The sequence below is a fragment of the Rhinopithecus roxellana genome, chromosome 7 (assembly GCF_007565055.1).
Source record: "Rhinopithecus roxellana isolate Shanxi Qingling chromosome 7, ASM756505v1, whole genome shotgun sequence".
Classification (NCBI taxonomy): domain Eukaryota; kingdom Metazoa; phylum Chordata; class Mammalia; order Primates; family Cercopithecidae; genus Rhinopithecus; species Rhinopithecus roxellana.
This window is the reverse complement of record NC_044555.1, coordinates 136,075,407-136,095,092: the sequence shown is the minus strand read 5'-3', so window position 1 is coordinate 136,095,092 and position 19,686 is coordinate 136,075,407. Positions and strand designations below refer to the sequence as shown.

At 42.2% G+C, this 19,686-nt stretch overlaps 1 pseudogene across 1 annotated transcript; it reads left to right on the top strand.

Annotated features, from left to right (window-relative positions):
* Positions 1-16,457: 16,457 nt before the first annotated feature.
* On the top strand, positions 16,458-19,256 carry LOC104664513 (annotated as a pseudogene). The gene has a single exon (XR_748284.2). The product of XR_748284.2 is annotated as an ATP-dependent RNA helicase DDX24 pseudogene (transcript).
* Positions 19,257-19,686: the final 430 nt, after the last annotated feature.

Genomic DNA, 19,686 nt, shown 5'->3' with positions numbered 1-19,686 from the left:
TCGGGAAGGGGAACATCACACACTGGGGCCTATCGTGGGGAGGGGGGACGGGGGAGGGATTGCATTGGGGAGTTATACATGATATAAATGATGAATTGATGGGTGCTGACGAGTTGATTGGTGCAGCACACCAACATGGCACAAATGTACATATGTAACAAACCTGCACGTTATGCACATGTACCCTAGAACTTAAAGTATAATAAAAAAAATAAATAATAAAAAAATAAATAAAAAAAAAAAGAAAATCCATACACCCCAAACCGCAGAATGTCTTCTGGGTAGTGGGGTTTGGGGGGAGATGAGGATGGTTAATGGGTACAAAAAATAGTTAGAAAGAAGGAATAAGACCTAGTATGTGATAAGACAACAGACAGACTATAGTCAATAATAATTTAATTGCACCTTTTAAAATAACTAAAAGAGTATAATTGAATCATTTGTAACACAAAAGATAAATGCTTGAGGCAATTGATACCCCATTTTCCATGATGTGATTATTACACATTGCATGATTTTATCAAAATATCTCATGTACCCTATAAATACATATACCATGTACTCACAAAAATAAAAAAATAAAAATAAAACCTTCAACATGTAGTTAACGATCATGAAATCTGGCCAGCTCTTAAGAACTATCTCCTGATGGGGCTGGAGAGAGGCCAAGTGGGCCAGGTCCAGTGACAGTCTCTCACTGGCTTCGCTGCAGGCTTCAGCCATGTGGCATGGGTCATCAGGCACTGGGTAACTGTTGATGATGGCTCTCCTTCCCTGGTCATAGGGGAGATAGCTGAGGCCAGGGTGAGGGCCGGGCCCTGATAATGAGACTGCCACTGGTTATAAGGTAAGCCAATCATGTACCTTTTCTGTGCCTCAATTCCTCATCTATAAAGTGGGCATATAATAGTAAAAGTTCAGAGCACTGGTGTGAGTTTATACCTGATGTCACCTGCATGTAAAATGTCTGGCCCAAATGAAATGGTAAATAAGAAGTAGACTTTGTTATTGTGTGTCTAGGTTGCACCTTCCCCCTCATACTTTAACATTTCTAAACCTGGATATAACTTATGACCCACATGCACGTTGATTAATGCACTTATTTTCTTTTCCTCCTGAAAATCTGTTATCATGAATGGTTCTTCTCACATCTTGGAACTGCGCAGACATGGTACAAGTGGTTCTGGATGGGGCAACAGTCACAGCTACTGAACCAGGGCCTGGATCAATATATAGGTCTGTGGGAACTGGCCCTGGGTGAAGCTTCCAAGACACCCTCCAGGCTCATGATCCCTGTACCAAAACCCAGACCCCAAATCTCTGTGAAGGAGGGTCCTCCTACTGGGCAACTTGAATGCACACAGCATACTTATCTCTGGCCTTTCAGGTTCATGTTTCCGAAGAGCACTAGAGTGACATTCCAAATTCTTACTGCCATAGCTTGAACTCGCAGGGCAGCCCTCCACATAGTTATTTAAGAAGTATTCTTGCTCACACAGTTGTTTTCAAGGTTTTTTTAAAAATCAGCCTAGAGTTATCTACTTATCAGCTTGCAAATGTCTCTTATGACTATGATATTTCCAATTTCCTTTTCTCTCTCTCTCTCTTCCCCCTCCCCCCTTTCTCTCTCTCTCTCTCTCTCTCTCTCTCTCTCTCTCTCTCTCTCTCTCTCTCTCTCTCTCTGTGTGTGTTTATGTGTTTGTGTTTCTGTGTTAAGCTTTTCAACCATGGAAACTAGCAAACATCTGTAGGTGATAATTCTTGCCTCTTGGGATCCCTGAAAAAAGGAAGTCCACATGGAAAACAGAGGCAGTTTCCAGGTGGAGATACATCCTCAGAGATTTTGAAAGCAGTTTTCAGCTTGTGTTCTATAAATGTACCAATGATGACCTGTGTGTGTAGCCCCTAGACTGGGGGAAGGCCTTGCTTGTCATTCAGACTAGGGATGTTGCTGGCAATGGGCCTTGCTGCATCTTGGCTTTGGGCAGCACTGCTGATGTTTCTTTACTGTTTTTCTTCACAAGACAGAGACTTGTTGCCTGAGAAGCCCATGAGCATCAAAGTCAGATTTTTCACACGTCCAGATTGTTTTAAACTTACGTCAACTGGCAGATTGTTGAGCATTCAAAATCTGCCTGGCTTCCGTACCCTGCTAGTCCTCACCCCACATCTGCTAACCACAGATAAGATAGAGACTTGTGGTTAGGAGACCCCCGAGCTACTCTGCTCAGCTGCTGAGCAACATTCCCTAGACTCACAAACCCTTTCTCCAATTTCCATCTACCACAGAAGGTCTCTTGTCTTCCTCCCTTTCTGAGGGTGACTGCAAACCCATAAACTCTGGACAGTGTTCTTCTCTGAGGGCATGTTCTCTCCTGCAGACTTGTCCAAGCACCACCCAGTAAAGCTATTTGTGTGTTACTGCCTCTGGTAGTCATAGCATTTTCCATAATCAGCCCCCTGATCCCACACACTTCACAACTGGCTCTTATGAACTTGGATTTCTGACACTTAGAGGCTGATGACTGTCCACGCTGAGGTGAATGATTTGAGGAGGTCAGTTCCACCTGTAAAACTGACAAGGCCAAAAGGCCTTAGGAAAGCACACCAGGCAGGCGTCTCACAGGGACACGGAATGCTGCTGTTGTCTGGCCTTGCAGCATCATGGCTTTCCTGCTGCTGCAGAACACACCCTGACTGTTTTGGAATTCTGAATTCAGATCTCAATAGGTTGGGCTTGACTCTAAGCTAAAACCCAAAGTGTCCACTCTGAGCTGTTTCAGACTCACCACAAGCTGTGCATGCAGCTCTGGGCCATCCACATCTCTTGCAGATGCCCATGATTTAGGGCTTGTTCTCAGGTGGGACCCACTAGAGTGGGACTGCTCATGGGCACTGTATTTCTGATTCAGGCAGGTTGCACTTCTAACCAATCATGGCTGCCAAAAGCTGCACATCGGGAGAGGACACCCCACAGGGACTGTGATCCCTCTGCCCACTCATGACGGACCAGTCTCAAACCCCCTCTCTGGTATGTCCACTGTTGGTGACTCGTGTTTGACAACCTACATTAGTTACAGGTTGGTATAGCGGATGGACAGCCTGACTTGACTTCCTCTCCCTCCTCCTGGTCCACATGCCAGGCAGTGGGGTTATCAAATGCAGCCTGTGCCCAGGAAAGGATGAGTTTTTTCTACTCTGCTCGCTGCGTAAATAGGCGGGATGGAAAGGGGTATGTACACCCATTTTGAAATCTTTTCGAAAGGCAGGATTTTAAACATGATTGGTTTTTCTGTTCACATCTTGTTTTATGACAGTGGTTTTGTCCCTGTTACATACAGCCTTGCTAGGCGAGAAGGCCTGCGAGAAGGTATGAGTGATTGAGGGAATGTAAAGCTTTTATTACTGAGTGAGCCATGTTGATTTTATAAGGATGGAGATAAACACAACAAGATATCTGTGGAGGTGAGAGGGAGAGCACTATGGTCTTGGTGTTGCAGAACTGTTCCTGGAAGGTTTCTGCCCTTGCTGAAGGAAAACTCCCCATGCTGCCTTTGCAAGCTGCTGCAAGTTCTGTGACTCCAAACTGATGGCTTTGCCTAACACCATACCTGATCCCACTGACTAGGGGAGAGAGGCGGTGGCTCCAGCCCCTCCATGGGGTTTGTGTTGACTGGTTCAATCCAGGACTCCTAACAGGCATAAATGATACCTGTATGCAGCCTGATTTCACCCTGCTGTGTCCGGTCCTATTGATAATCTCCCGTAATATCCCTTGGCCAGTGGGATGCGCTGTGCAGTTTAAAAGAGCTCACACAGCAGGCCTCATTGCTCTCCTTAGAAACCCTGCGTCTTTCAATGTTGTCCATTGGCTGGATTCTGAGGACTTGGATTTGGGAGGGATTCCACTTTCCTCAGAACTGATCAGAGTGCCTCACTATATCTAAACTGTATATGCAAACAAAAAGCTGCACACTGCTTTCCTCCTGGGAGTCTGGAATTTTGGTCCATGCCTGGGAGAACTGCTTATATGACCAGCCCCAAGTCCAACTCATGGGTGACAAGGTTTTACTGAGTGCCACTGGTTGGCAGCATTTTACATGTTTGGTCATGCCTTGTCATGGGAGAATTAAGTGCATTCTGTGTGACCCTACTGGGAGATGAGATGACTCTGAAAATCTGTGTCTGGTCTCCTGCACTTCTCCCTGTGCACCCTTTCCCTTAGCTGATTGTGCTTGGTATCCTTTCACTGTAGTAAGTTGTCGTCATGGGTAGGACTATATGGTGAGTCCTGTGAGTTCTCCTAGTGAGCTACTAGACCTGATTCAGCAGTTTGGAGTTCCCCATGTGGTCCATTTTTGGGACCCTGACACACCCATCCAGCCCCTCCATGTCCCACTCCAGGAATTTGCAGGTCAGGACACTGCTGAGAAGAATCATAGTGGACAAGCTTGCTTGAGTGTTTCTTAGATCTCAGGGGCTGTTTTATTATTTTATTTTATTTTATTTTTTTCAGAGTCTTTTTCTGTCGCCCAGGCTGGAGTGCAGTGGCAAGATCTAGGCTCACTGCAACCTCTGTCTCCTGGGTTCAAGTGATTCTCCTACCTCAGCCTCCCGAGTAGCTGGGACTACAGGCACGTGCCACCATGCCTGGCTAATTTTTGTATTTTTAGTAGAGACGGGTTTCACCGTGTTAGCTAGGATGGTCTCTATCAACTGACCTTGTGATCTGTCCGCCTCAGCCTCCCAAAGTGCTGGGATTACAGGCATGAGCCACCGGCCCGGCCTGTTCGCAATGCTTTTTAAATATCTAATTTAATCCTCACCACTCTCCTTTGAGATAGATTCTATTGTTCCACCAATTTTGTGAAGGAAACCCTTGTTTTTTTCTATGCACCTTTTCTGTAAATCCAAATCTGTTCTTATAACAAAAGTTCATGGTTCTATAAAATAAATGGTAGCAGGAGGTTTGGGCAAAGAAACTAGAAGTTGAAGTAAAATCAGTATGGTGGTGAAATTTTCATGCTGTTTTTTTTCCTCCTGTATCTCCAAGACTGAACTCAAAGGTTGCCCAAATTTCTAAATTGCAAATGAGGTGTGGACAGAAAGAGTTTTATGAAAAAGTCTCTCTCTGTGGTCCAAGAGCTAGGAAGGCAGGCCCATACAGTATACAGGGAATGAGGGAAAGAACATTTTGATCCTGCTGGCCCAGCTCACAGATTAGCTCCAGTCCTGAATCTGTCTCCTGTGGCTGCAGCATCAACCACAGCTGGAAAAGCATCTAAAAATCTCAAGGAGGGGAATCCTACTCTCAAACAAGATATTTTGTCCAAAAAAGTGTGAGAAGATTGGAAGGTGGTAATGAGTAGCACTTTTGCAGGTCTCAGCCCAGGGCACAAGCCAATAAAAAGACTGAGACTTACTCATAGGTCTGTGGAACGCTTCCTCTTTGCCACACCTTACCAGTATGTCAGTAGGACTCCTGTGTAATAGCAGGGGAATAGCAATGAAACAACTTCATATCTCAGATTTCATTTAAGAAGAAATATCTAGGGAAACTCAACACAAGAGCAGAAAGTTTAACCTCTGAAACCTATGGCTCCAGGAAACCATAAACACAGTCGCACTCCTAAACGGACAAAAATAAACTGTAACTATAAAGGCTTATTTTCCTCAATTCCATTTACCTAGTACATTATGTCTGACTTTCAACTAAGAAAGAAATTACAAAGCATACTAAAAAAAAAAATACATTTTTAAGAGACTAAATATGAAAACAAACTCAGGTATGGTGAAGTCGTTAGAATTATCAGTCTGACAATTGAATACCACTATGGTGAATATGCTAAAGGCTTGAATGGAAAAGTGAACAACATGCAAGTACAGGTTGGTAACATAGGCAGGGAGATGTAAAGTCTTTGAAGCCGAATCCAAAAGGATATGCTAGAAGTCAAAAACACTATAAAACTATTAATAAAACAAAATGTAGACTTATTGGACTTTGTGAAAATTTAAAACTTTTGTGCATGAAAAGATACTAACAAGAGAATTACAATGCAATCCACAGGCCAGAAAAAAAATATTTCCAAATCATATATCTGTTAAGAGATGCACATGCAGAATATATAGAGAACTCCTAAAATTCAACAACAACAAAAAACAAACCAATTCAAAACTGGGGAAAGTACTTGATTAGAAATTTCTGCCTAAATGTTATGCAAGTGGACAGAGGGCATATGAAAAGATACTTAATGAAACTGATTGTTAGGGAAATACAACTCAAAATCATAGTGAGATCCCACACTCACTAAGATGGCTACAAGTTTTTAAAAAAAATGAAACATCAGCAAGCCAGGAAATAACAAGTGTTGGCAAAGATATGGTGATATTGGAACATTTGTGTCTTCTGGAATGTAAAATGATGCAACTGTTGTGCATAACCCTATGTGATTTCTCAAAAAAAATCAAAGTAGAATTACCATATAATTCAACAATTTAATTTCTGAATATGTATCCAAAATAAATGAATGCACAGACTTAGATTTTTGTGTACCAAAAAATATAGTATCATTACTTGCAATAGCTAAAATGTAGAAGCCACCCAAGTGTCCATTGTTAAATGAATGGAGAAGCAAAATGTGGTATATGCATACAATGGAAACTTATTCAGCCTTACAAAGGAAAGACATTCTAGTATACATTACAACATACATGAACCTTGAAGATATTATGCTGAATGAAATAAATCGTAACAAAAAGACAAATACTGCATGATTCCATTTACACGAGATACTTAGAGCGGTCAAATTCATAAAGACAGAAATTAGAAAGGTAGTTGCGAGGGGATATGGGAAAAGGGAATGGGAGCTACTGTTTAATGGGTATAGTGTTTGTTGTGCCGGAGGATAACAGTTCTTGAGATGAGTGGTTTTTATGGTTGCATAATAATACGAATATCCTTAAATATCACTGCTCTGTAAACAAAAACTGGTTGGGAAGGTCAACTTCATGTTGTGCATATTTTACCACAACAAAAAATGTTTTATTAAAAAAAGAAAGAAAGAAACCTCTACTGGAACAAAAATGAATAATGCCTTTGATTGGCTCATCAATAGACAGGATATGGCTGAGAAAATAAGCAAAAGCCTGATGAAACGCCAACATAAGCTTTCAAACCTGAAATGCAAAGAGAAAAAGGAAAGGAAAAAGACAGAACAGAATATTCAAGAACTGTGTGACAACTATACAAGGCATAGCTATGTATAATTGGAATACCAAAAGGAAAAGAAAGAGAGGAACAGGAGAAATATTTGAACTGGTAATGGCTGAGAATGCCCCCAAATTAATGACGGACATGTATTCACAGGTTTAGGAATCTCATAAAACATCAAGTAGGATACATACTAAAAAGTATGCAGCTATACAAATCATATACAAACTGTAGAAAATCAAAGAGAAAAATAACATTGCAAGAAGCTGGAGGAAAAAACAAGTGTCAGAGGAATTCCTATTGTTATTTTTCTCTATCTTCCTACTTTCTGGCCTCCTAGCCAGGCCCTTTAAAGGGAAATGCACAGCAGTATGAGTAGACAAAAGATCCACCTCCTAGTGAGAAAGCAAGAGGGAGTTCCCTGGGACCGAGTGGCATGGTGAAGATCACTGAGAATAGTTGATATGGCTTGAATTTGTGTCCCCACCTAAATCTCATGTCAAATTGTGATTCCCCAATGTTGGACGGGACCTTGTGGGAGATGACTGGTTCATGGAGGCAGATTTGCCCTTGCTGTTCTCATGATAGTGAGAGAGTTATCACAAGATCTGTTTGTTTGAAAGCGTATGGCACCTCCCCCTGCTCTGTCTTCCTACTTCTCTGACCATGTAAGACATGCCTGCTTACCCTTCGCCTTCCACCATGCAGGGCCTCCCCAGACAGGCTTCTTGTTCAGCCTGTGGAACTGAGTCAATTAAAACTATTTTAAAAGAATAAATTACCGAGTCACAGGTAGTTCTTTATAACAATGCAAGAACAGACTAATACAATAGTAAATGTAAGAAAGAAAACACATTAAATTTGGTAGAATTTCCTGCATCAACCCAAGATGCCCATGTAGGAATCTTTCTATTAATCTAGGACTAGAGAATTAAATTAGAGAAAGATCATCACCCAGTTCTCAGCCTAGGCCTAGGATGACTCACACACACTATGGATTCAAACATCAGGGCAGCAGCAAAAGCAGAATATATAATACATTTTTTTTTCCAGCATGTGTGCAACACTCATCAAGCTACATCATCTTCTGAGTCATGGAACATGCAACAGATTTGTAAAAATTGAAATCACCAAGAGTATGGCCTCTGATCTTTCATGGCATCAAATTAGAAATCAAACAATAACATTAATACAACAGGAAAATCTCAAACAACTTGGAAACTAAACAATACAATCGTTAACAATTCAAGGATCACACTGAGTCTTGACAAATAAAAAATCCATAAAACTAAGTTAAAATGAAAAGGCAACATATCACAACTTGTGAGATGCAGCTAAAACAGTGTTTAGAGACAGAATTATAGCAGTTAAAGCTTAGATTAAGGTAATAGAAAGGTCTCAAATAAATAAGCTTCTACTTTCCCTAACTAGAAAAAAAGAAAACAAATTAATTCAAAGCAAGCAGAAAAAAGTAGAAAGTCAATAGAAATAATTGACTTTGAAAAGAGAAAAAAGTAGGAAAAAAATTGAAAAACCAAAATGTAGTCCTTTGAAAAGATCAGGAGAATGGATGGGACTCTAGTCAACCAGACAAAGTAAAAAGAGAGAGGACACAAATTATTAAAATCAGGAAGGAAACAGGAGCTATCATTACAGAACCTGCAGACGTTAGAAAGATAAAAAATGAAATACTGAAAACAAATATATGCAGAAAAATTCAAGATGGAATAGATGATGAAATTAAATGAATTTCTCCCAAACTCAGAAACTGCCAGAACTCACCTTAGTTGAAATGGATTACCTGAGTAGGAATCTAGCCAATAAAATAATTGATTTCATAGTAAAAAATCTTTCTGGGAATTAACTACATAGACCCTGATATGTTCACTGGAGATATCTTACAAACATTTAAAGAAAAAGTCACCCTCATCTGGACACTCTCATACAGAAAATAAAAGAGAATGGAATGCTTCCTGAATCTTTTCTATCAGGTTAACATTACTATGATATGAGGTGGAGCAAGATGGCCGAATAGGAACAGCTCCAGTCTCCAACTCCCAGCGCGAGCGACACAGAAGACTGGTGATTTCTGCATTTTCAACTGAGGTACTGGGGTCATCTCACTAGGGAGTGCCGGACAATCGGTGCTGGTCAGCTGCTGCAGCCTGACCAGCAAGAGCTGAAGCAGGGCGAGGCATCGCCTCACCTGGGAAGCGCAAGGGGGAAGGGAATCCCTTTTCCTAGCCAGGGGAACTGAGACACACAACACCTGGAAAATCGGGTAACTCCCACCCCAATACCACGCTTCAAGCAAACAGGCACACCAGAAGAATATATCCCTCACCTGGCCGGGAGGGTCCCACGCCCACGGAGCCTCCCTCATTGCTAACACAGCAGTCTGCGGGGATCTAACCGCAAGGCAGCAGCGAGGCTGGGGGAGGGGCGCCCGCCATTGCTGAGGCTTAAGTAGGTAAACAAAGCCGCTGGGAAGCTCGAACTGGGTGGAGCTCACAGCAGCTCAAGGAAACCTGCCTGTCTCTATAGACTCCACCTCTGGGGGCAGGGCTCAGCTAAAAAAACAACAGGGGAAGCAGCAGAGGCCTGAGCAGACGCGAACGACTCTGTCTGACAGCTTTGAAGAGAGCAGTGGATCTCCCAACACGGAGGTTGAGATCTGAGAACGGACAGACTGCCTGCTCAAGTGGGTCACTGACCCCTGAGTAGCCTAACTGGGAGACATCCCCCACTAGGGGCAGTCTGACACCCCAAACCTCACAGGGTGGAGTACACCCCTGAGAGGAAGCTTCCAAAGTAAGAATCAGACAGGTACACTCGCTGTTCGGCAATATTCTATCTTCTGCAACCTCTGCTGCTGATACCCAGGCAAACAGGGTCTGGAGTGGACCTCAAGCAATCTCCAACAGACCTATAGCTGAGGGTCCTGACTGTCAGAAGGAAAACTATCAAACAGGAAGGACACCTATACCAAAACCCCATCAGTACGTCACCATCATCAAAGACCAGAGACAGATAAAACCACAAAGATGGGGAAAAGCAGGGCAGAAAAGCTGGAAATTCAAAAAATAAGAGTGCATCTCCCCCTGCAAAGGAGCGCAGCCCATCGCCAGCAACGGATCGAAGCTGGTCAGAGAATGACTTTGACGAGATGAGAGAAGAAGGCTTCAGCCCATCAAATTTCTCAGAGCTAAAGGAGGAATTACGTACCCAGCGCAAAGAAACTAAAAATCTTGAAAAAAGAGTGGAAGAATTGACAGCTAGACTAATTAATGCAGAGAAGGTCATAAACGAAATGCCAGAGATGAAAACCATGACACGAGAAATACGTGACAAATGCACAAGCTTCAGTAACCGACTTGATCAATTGGAAGAAAGAGTATCAGCAATTGAGGATCAAATGAATGAAATGAAGCGAGAAGAGAAACCAAAAGAAAAAAGAAGAAAAAGAAATGAACAAAGCCTGCAAGAAGTATGGGATTATGTAAAAAGACCAAATCTACGTCTGATTGGGGTGCCTGAAAGTGAGGGGGAAAATGGAACCAAGTTGGAAAACACTCTTCAGGATATCATCCAGGAGAACTTCCCCAACCTAGTAGGGCAGGCCAACATTCAAATTCAGGAAATACAGAGAACGCCACAAAGATACTCCTCCAGAAGAGCAACTCCAAGACACATAATTGCCAGATTCACCAAAGTTGAAATGAAGGAAAAAATCTTAAGGGCAGCCAGAGAGAAAGGTCGGGTTACCCACAAAGGGAAGCCCATCAGACTAACAGCAGATCTCTCGGCAGAAACTCTACAAGCCAGAAGAGAGTGGGGGCCAATATTCAACATTCTTAAAGAAAAGAATTTTCAACCCAGAATTTCATATCCAGCCAAACTAAGTTTCATCAGTGAAGGAGAAATAAAATCCTTTACAGATAAGCAAATGGTTAGAGATTTTGTCATCACCAGGCCTGCCTTACAAGAGACCCTGAAGGAAGCCCTAAACATGGAAAGGAACTACCAGTACCAGCCTTTGCAAAAACATGCCAAAATGTAAAGACCATCGAGGCTAGGAAGAAACTGCATCAACTAACGAGCAAAATAACCAGTTAATATCATAATGGCAGGATCAAGTTCACACATAACAATATTAACCTTAAATGTAAATGGACTAAATGCTCCAATTAAAAGACACAGACTGGCAAACTGGATAAAGAGTCAAGACCCATCAGTCTGCTGTATTCAGGAGACCCATCTCACATGCAGAGACATACATAGGCTCAAAATAAAGGGATGGAGGAAGATCTACCAAGCAAATGGAGAACAAAAAAAAGCAGGGGTTGCAATCCTAGTCTCTGATAAAACAGACTTTAAACCATCGAAGATCAAAAGAGACAAAGAAGGCCATTACATAATGGTAAAGGTATCAATTCAACAGGAAGAGCTAACTATCCTAAATATATATGCACCCAATACAGGAGCACCCAGATTCATAAAGCAAGTCCTTAGAGACTTACAAAGAGACTTAGACTCCCATACAATAATAATGGGAGACTTCAACACTCCACTGTCAACATTAGACAGATCAACGAGACAGAAAGTTAACAAGGATATCCAGGAATTGAACTCAACTCTGCACCAAGCGGACCTAATAGACATCTATAGAACTCTCCACCCCAAATCAACAGAATATACATTCTTCTCAGCACCACATCGCACTTATTCCAAAATTGACCACATAATTGGAAGTAAAGCACTCCTCAGCAAATGTACAAAACAGAAATTATAACAAACTGTCTCTCAGACCACAGTGCAATCAAACTAGAACTCAGGACTAAGAAACTCAATCAAAACCGCTCAACTACATGGAAACTGAATAACCTGCTCCTGAATGACTACTGGGTACATAAGGAAATGAAGGCAGAAATAAAGATGTTCTTTGAAACCAATGAGAACAAAGATACAACATACCAGAATCTCTGGGACACATTTAAAGCAGTGTGTAGAGGGAAATTTATAGCACTAAATGCCCACAAGAGAAAGCAGGAAAGATCTAAAATTAACACTCTAACATCACATTTAAAAGAACTAGAGAGGCAAGAGCAAACACATTCAAAAGCTAGCAGAAGGCAAGAAATAACTAAGATCAGAGCAGAACTGAAGGAGATAGAGACACAAAAAACCCTCCAAAAAATCAATGAATCCAGGAGTTGGTTTTTTGAAAAGATCAACAAAATTGACAGACCGCTAGCAAGACTAATAAAGAACAAAAGAGAGAGGAATCAAATAGATGCAATAAAAAATGATAAAGGGGATATCACCACCAACCCCACAGAAATACAAACTACCATCAGAGAATACTATAAACACCTCTACGCAAATCAACTAGAAAATCTAGAAGAAATGGATAATTTCCTGGACACTTATACTCTCCCAAGACTAAACCAGGAAGAAGTTGAATCCCTGAATAGACCAATAGCAGGCTCTGAAATTGAGGCAACAATTAATAGCCTACCTACCAAAAAAAGTCCAGGACCAGATGGATTCACAGCTGAATTCTACCAGATGTACAAGGAGGAGCTGGTACCATTCCTTCTGAAACTATTCCAATCAATAGAAAAAGAGGGAATCCTCCCTAACTCATTTTATGAGGCCAACATCATCCTGATTCCAAAGCCTGGCAGAGACACAACAAAAAAAGAGAATTTTAGACCAATATCCCTGATGAACATCGATGCAAAAATCCTCAATAAAATACTGGCAAACCAGATTCAGCAGCACATCAAAAAGCTTATCCACCATGATCAAGTGGGCTTCATCCCTGGGATGCAAGGCTGGTTCAACATTCGCAAATCAATAAACATAATCCAGCATATAAACAGAACCAAAGTCAAGAACCACATGATTATCTCAATAGATGCAGAAAAGGCTTTTGACAAAATTCAACAGCCCTTCATGCTAAAAACGCTCAATAAATTCGGTATTGATGGAACGTACCTCAAAATAATAAGAGCTATTTATGACAAACCCACAGCCAATATCATACTGAATGGGCAAAAACTGGAAAATTTTCCTTTGAAAACTGGTACAAGACAGGGATGCCCTCTCTCACCACTCCTATTCAACATAGTGTTGGAAGTTCTGGCTAGGGCAATCAGGCAAGAGAAAGAAATCAAGGGTATTCAGTTAGGAAAAGAAGAAGTCAAATTGTCCCTGTTTGCAGATGACATGATTGTATATTTAGAAAACCCCATCGTCTCAGCCCAAAAGCTCCTTAAGCTGATAAGCAACTTCAGCAAAGTCTCAGGATACAAAATTAATGTGCAAAAATCACAAGCATTCTTATACACCAGTAACAGACAAGCAGAGAGCCAAATCAGGAATGAACTTCCATTCACAATTGCTTCAAAGAGAATAAAATACCTACGAATCCAACTTACAAGGGATGTAAAGGGCCTCTTCAAGGAGAACTACAAACCACTGCTCAGTGAAATCAAAGAGGACACAAACAAATGGAAGAACATACCATGCTCATGGATAGGAAGAATCAATATCGTGAAAATGGCCATACTGCCCAAGGTTATTTATAGATTCAATGCCATCCCCATCAAGCTACCAATGAGTTTCTTCACAGAATTGGAAAAAACTGCTTTAAAGTTCATATGGAACCAAAAAAGAGCCCTCATTGCCAAGACAATCCTAAGTCAAAAGGACAAAGCTGGAGGCATCACGCTACCTGACTTCAAACTATACTACAAGGCTACAGTAACCAAAACAGCATGGTACTGGTACCAAAACAGAGATATAGACCAATGGAACAGAACAGAGTCCTCAGAAATAATACCACACATCTACAGCCATCTGATCTTTGACAAACCCGAGAGAAACAAGAAATGGGGAAAGGATTCCCTATTTAATAAATGGTGCTTGGAAAATTGGCTAGCCATAAGTAGAAAGCTGAAACTGGATCCTTTCCTTACTCCTTATACGAAGATTAATTCAAGATGGATTAGAGACTTAAATGTTAGACCTAATACCATAAAAACCCTAGAAGAAAATCTAGGTAGTACCATTCAGGACATAGGCATGGGCAAGGACTTCATGTCTAAAACACCAAAAACAACGGCAGCAAAAGCCAAAATTGACAAATGGAATCTAATTAAACTAAAGAGCTTCTGCACAGCAAAAGAAACTACCATCAGAGTGAACAGGCAACCTACAGAATGGGAGAAAATTTTTGCAATCTACTCATCTGACAAAGGGCTAATATCCAGAATCTACAAAGAACTCAAACAAATATACAAGAAAACAACAAACAACCCCATCAAAAAGTGGGCAAAGGATATGAACAGACATTTCTCAAAAGAAGACATTCATACAGCCAACAGACACATGAAAAAATGCTCATCATCACTCGCCATCAGAGAAATGCAAATCAAAACCACAATGAGATACCATCTCACACCAGTTAGAATGGCAATCATTAAAAAATCAGGAAACAACAGTTGTTGGAGAGGATGTGGAGAAATAGAAACACTTTTACACTGTTGGTGGGATTGTAAACTAGTTCAACCATTATGGAAAACAGTATGGCAATTCCTCAAGGATCTAGAACTAGATGTACCATATGACCCAGCCATCCCACTACTGGGTATATACCCAAAGGATTATAAATTATTCTACTACAAAGACACATGCACACGTATGTTTATTGCAGCACTATTCACAATAGCAAAGACTTGGAATCAACCCAAATGTCCATCTGTGACAGACTGGATCAAGAAAATGTGGCACATATACACCATGGAATACTATGCAGCCATAAAAAGGATGAGTTTGCGTCCTTTGTAGGGACATGGATGCAGCTGTTAACCATCATTCTCAGCAAACTATCACAAGAAGAGAAAACCAAACACCGCATGTTCTCACTCATAGGTGGGAACTGAACAATGAGATCACTTGGACTCGGGAAGGGGAACATCACACACTGGGGCCTATCATGGGGGGGGGAGGGATTGCATTGGGGAGTTATACATGATATAAATGATGAATTGATGGGTGCTGACGAGTTGATGGGTGCAGCACACCAACATGGCACAAATATACATATGTAACAAACCTGCACGTTATGCACATGTACCCTAGAACTTAAAGTATAAAAAAAAAAAAATTACTATGATATTATCAGGCCAGCAATACAAACAAACAAACAAACAAACAAAAAAGGAAACACGAAAGAAAACATTAGAGACCAATATGCTTTATAAACACGGATGTGAAAATCTCCATCAAAACCTTTTTTAATAGAGTACAGCAACATCTAAAAAGTGGGAATTATCTGGGAAATGCAAGGCTGGTTCAATATTTGATAATTAATCAATATAATTTACCATGTCAGCAGACTAATGAAATTTATGATGATCTGAACTGAAGCAGAGAAGAGCATTTGAGAAAATACAACATATTCATAATCAAAAGTCTCAGAAAACCGGAAGTAGAAAGAAACTTACCTGACAGAGCACATATATCAAAAAACCTAGAGCAAATATCAACGTTTGCAGTGAAAGACTGAATGCCTTTTCCTAAGAACAGAAACAAGAAAAGGGTTTCCCCTTTCACTACTCCTATTTAGCATTGTAGTGGGATTCTTACCAGTGAAATCAAACAAGAAACATAAATAAGAGGGACCCAGAATGGAACATATTATACAACATTGTTTCTAACCTTAGAAGACATGCCCTGTCTATGCAGAAACTCCCAAGGAAACTGCACAAAAACTTCTCCAATAAGTAAGTGCAGCAAGCTCACAAGATAGAAGCTCAACATACAATAATAATATTTCCATGTGTTGGCAATAAAAGTGGGAAGTTGCTCTTGCCATTTCTTCAGATTCACTGAGTGTGTTCTTTGCTCTGTCCAGTCTGCTGTTCAGCTCATCAAAGTTATTCTTCATTCTAGCTATGATATTTTTCATTTTTAGCATTTCCTTTTGACTCTTACAGTTTCCATCCTTCTGCTGATATTACTTATCTGTTCTTGTACATTATCTTCTGTTTCCTTATAGCCCTCAGCACATTCCTCACAGTTATTTTAAATTCCCAGTCAGATCATTCCAATATCTCTACCATATATGAGTCTGTTTCTAATGATTGCTCTTTCTCTTCACACTGTGTTTCTTGTGTATTATGGTTTGAAATTTTTTGTTGCAAATTTGATGTAATGGAATAGATAAAAAGAATGGAGTTGGCAGCTGAGGTACAGCGGCAGTTTCTGAGGCTCCTGACCGGAGACCAACAGAGCTGCCGTGGCATCTCCACACGCAACCATGAAGTTGAAGGACACAAAATCAAGGCCAAAGCCATCAAACTATGGCAAATTTCAGACAAAGGGAATCAAAGTTGTGGGAAAATGGAAGGAAGTGAAGATTGACCCAAATATGTTTGCAGATGGACAGATGGATGATTTGGTATGCTTTGAGGAACTGACAGATTACCAGTTGGTCTCTCCTGCCAAGAATCCCTCCAGTCTCTTCTCAAAGGAGGCACCCAAGAGAAAGGCACAAGCTGTTTCAGAAGAAGAGGAGGAGGGAGAGTCCAGCTCACCAAAGAAAAAGATCAAGTTGAAGAAAAGTAAAAATGTAGCAACTGAAGGAACCAGTACCCAGAAAGAGGTTGAAGTCAAAGATTCTGAGCTGGAGGCCCAGGGAGATGGCATGGTTTGTGATGATCCAGAGGCGGGAGAGAAGACATCAGAAAACCTGGTCCAAACTGCTCCAAAAAAGATGAAAAATAAAGGGAAAAAAGGGTTGGAGCCTTCTCAGAGCACTGCTGTTAAGGTGCCCAAAAAAGTGAAGACACGGATTCCTGAAGTTCATGATCAGAAGGCAGATGTGTCAGCTTGGAAGGACCTGTTTGTTCCCAGGCCGGTTCTCTGAGCACTCAGCTTTCTAGGCTTCTCTGCACCCACACCGATCCAAGCCCTGACCTTGGCACCTGCCATCCGTGACAGACTGGACATCCTTGGGGCTGCTGAGACAGGAAGTGGGAAAACTCTTGCCTTTGCCATCCCAATGATTCATGCAGTGTTGCAGTGGCAGAAGAGGAATGCTGCCCCTCCTCCAAGTAACACTGAAGCATCACCTGGAGAGACCAGAACTGAGGCCGGAGCTGAGACTGGATCACCAGGCAAGGCTGAAGCTGAGTCTGAAGCATTGCCTGATGATACTATAATTGAGAGTGAAGCACCGCCCAGTGATACTGCAGCCGAGGCCAGAGCCAATACTGGAGGCACTGGCTCAGACCAGGTGTTGCTCTTTGGTGACGATGATGCTGGTGAAGGGCCTTCTTCCCTGATCAGGGAGAAGCCTGTTCCCAAACAGAATGAGAATGAGGAGGAAAATCTTGATAAAGAGCAGACCGGAAATCTAAAACAAGAGTTGGATGACAAAAGCGCCACCTGTAAGGCATATCCAAAGCGTCCTCTGCTTGGACTGGTTCTGACTCCCACTCGAGAGCTGGCTGTCCAGGTCAAACAGCACATTGATGCTGTGGCCAGGTTTACAGGAATTAAAACTGCTATTTTGGTTGGTGGAATGCCCACGCAGAAACAGCAGAGGATGCTGAGCCGTCGTCCTGAGATTGTGGTTGCCACTCCAGTCCGGCTGTGGGAATGAATTAAAGAAGAGCATTATCATTTGAGGAACCTTCGGCAGCTCAGGTGCCTGGTGGTGGATGAGGCTGACCGGATGGTTGAGAAAGGCCATTTTGCTGAGCTCTCACAGCTGCTAGAGATGCTCAATGACTCCCAATACAACCCCAAGAGACAAACACTTGTTTTTTCTGCCACACTCACCCTGGTGCATCAGGCTCCTGCTCGAATCCTTCATAAGAAGCACACCAAGAAAATGGACAAAACAGCCAAACTTGACCTTCTAATGCAGAAAATTGGCATGAGGGGCAAGCCCAAGGTCATTGACCTCACAAAGAATGAGGCCACGGTGGAGATGCTAACAGAGACCAAGATCCATTGTGAGACTGATGAGAAAGACTTCTACTTGCACTACTTCCTGATGCAGTATCCAGGCTGCAGCTTAGTGTTTGCCAACAGCATCTCCTGCATCAAACGCCTCTCTGGGCTCCTCAAAGTCCTTGATATCATGCCCTTGACCCTACATGCCTGTATGCACCAGAAGCAGAGGCTCAGAAACCTGGAGCAGTTTGCCCGTCTGGAAGACTGTGTTCTCTTGGCAACAGATGTGGCAGCTCGGGGTCTGGATATTCCTAAAGTCCAGCATGTCATCCATTACCAGGTCCCACGTACCTCGGAGATTTATGTCCACCGAAGTGGTCGAACTGCTCGAGCTGGCAATGAAGTCCTCGGCCTGATGCTCATTGGGCCTGAGGATGTGATCAACTTTAAGAAGATTTACAAAACCCTCAAGAAAGATGAGGACATCCCACTATTCCCCGTGCAGACAAAATACATGGACGTGGTCAAGGAACGAATCCGTTTAGCTCGACAGATTGAGAAATCTGAGTATCGGAACTTCCAGGCTTGCCTGCACAACTCTTGGATTGAGCAGGCAGTAGCTGCCCTGGAGATTGAGCTGGAAGAAGACATGTATAAGGGAGGAAAAGCTGACCAGCAAGAAGAGCGTCGCAGACAAAAGCAGATGAAGGTTCTGAAGAAGGAGCTGCGCCACCTGCTCTCCCAGCCTCTGTTTACGGAGAGCCAGAAAACCAAGTATCCCACTCAGTCTGGCAAGCGGCCCCTGCTTGTGTCTTCCCCAAGTAAGAGCGAGTCTGCTTTAAGCTGTCTCTCCAAGCAGCAGCAGAAGACAAAGAAGCCAAAGGAGCTGCAGCCGGAACAGCCACAGCCAAGTACAAGTGCAAATTAACTGCCCTGGTCAAGTGTGTTAGTGACTGCACATTGCTCTCTGTTCTCTGGCTATTTGCAAAACCTCTCCCACCCTTGTGTTTCACTCCACCATCAACCCCAGGTAAAAAAAGTCTCCCTCTCTTCCACTCACACCCATAGCGGGAGAGACCTCATGCAGATTTGCATTGTTTTGGAGTAAGAATTCCATGCAGCAGCTTAATTTTTCTGTATTGCAGTGTTTATAGGCTTCTTGTGTGTTCAACTTGATTTCATAAATTAAAAACAATGGTCGGAAAAAAAAAAGAATGGAGTTAAGTAGGCATTTAGTGTGAGGTTTTGTGTTCATCTGTGTTTACTGTTTGCGGTAGCTGTAGGTGTCAGAGGCTAAACCTCCCTGTTGCGTCCTTCATTTTTCCTCCTTGGTTGTGTTTGGTTTTCCTCGGAGACTTGCTCACTATGATCTGGCATGTACAGTTCTTTCACTTTCATTTCCTTGTTGATGTGGCAGTGAGCTGTGGAGGGAGGGAAAATGTTCCATCCTTCTATGACTAGATGTCAGGCTTCAATCAGTGTGCCCCGGGCTGTAGCTTTCACTA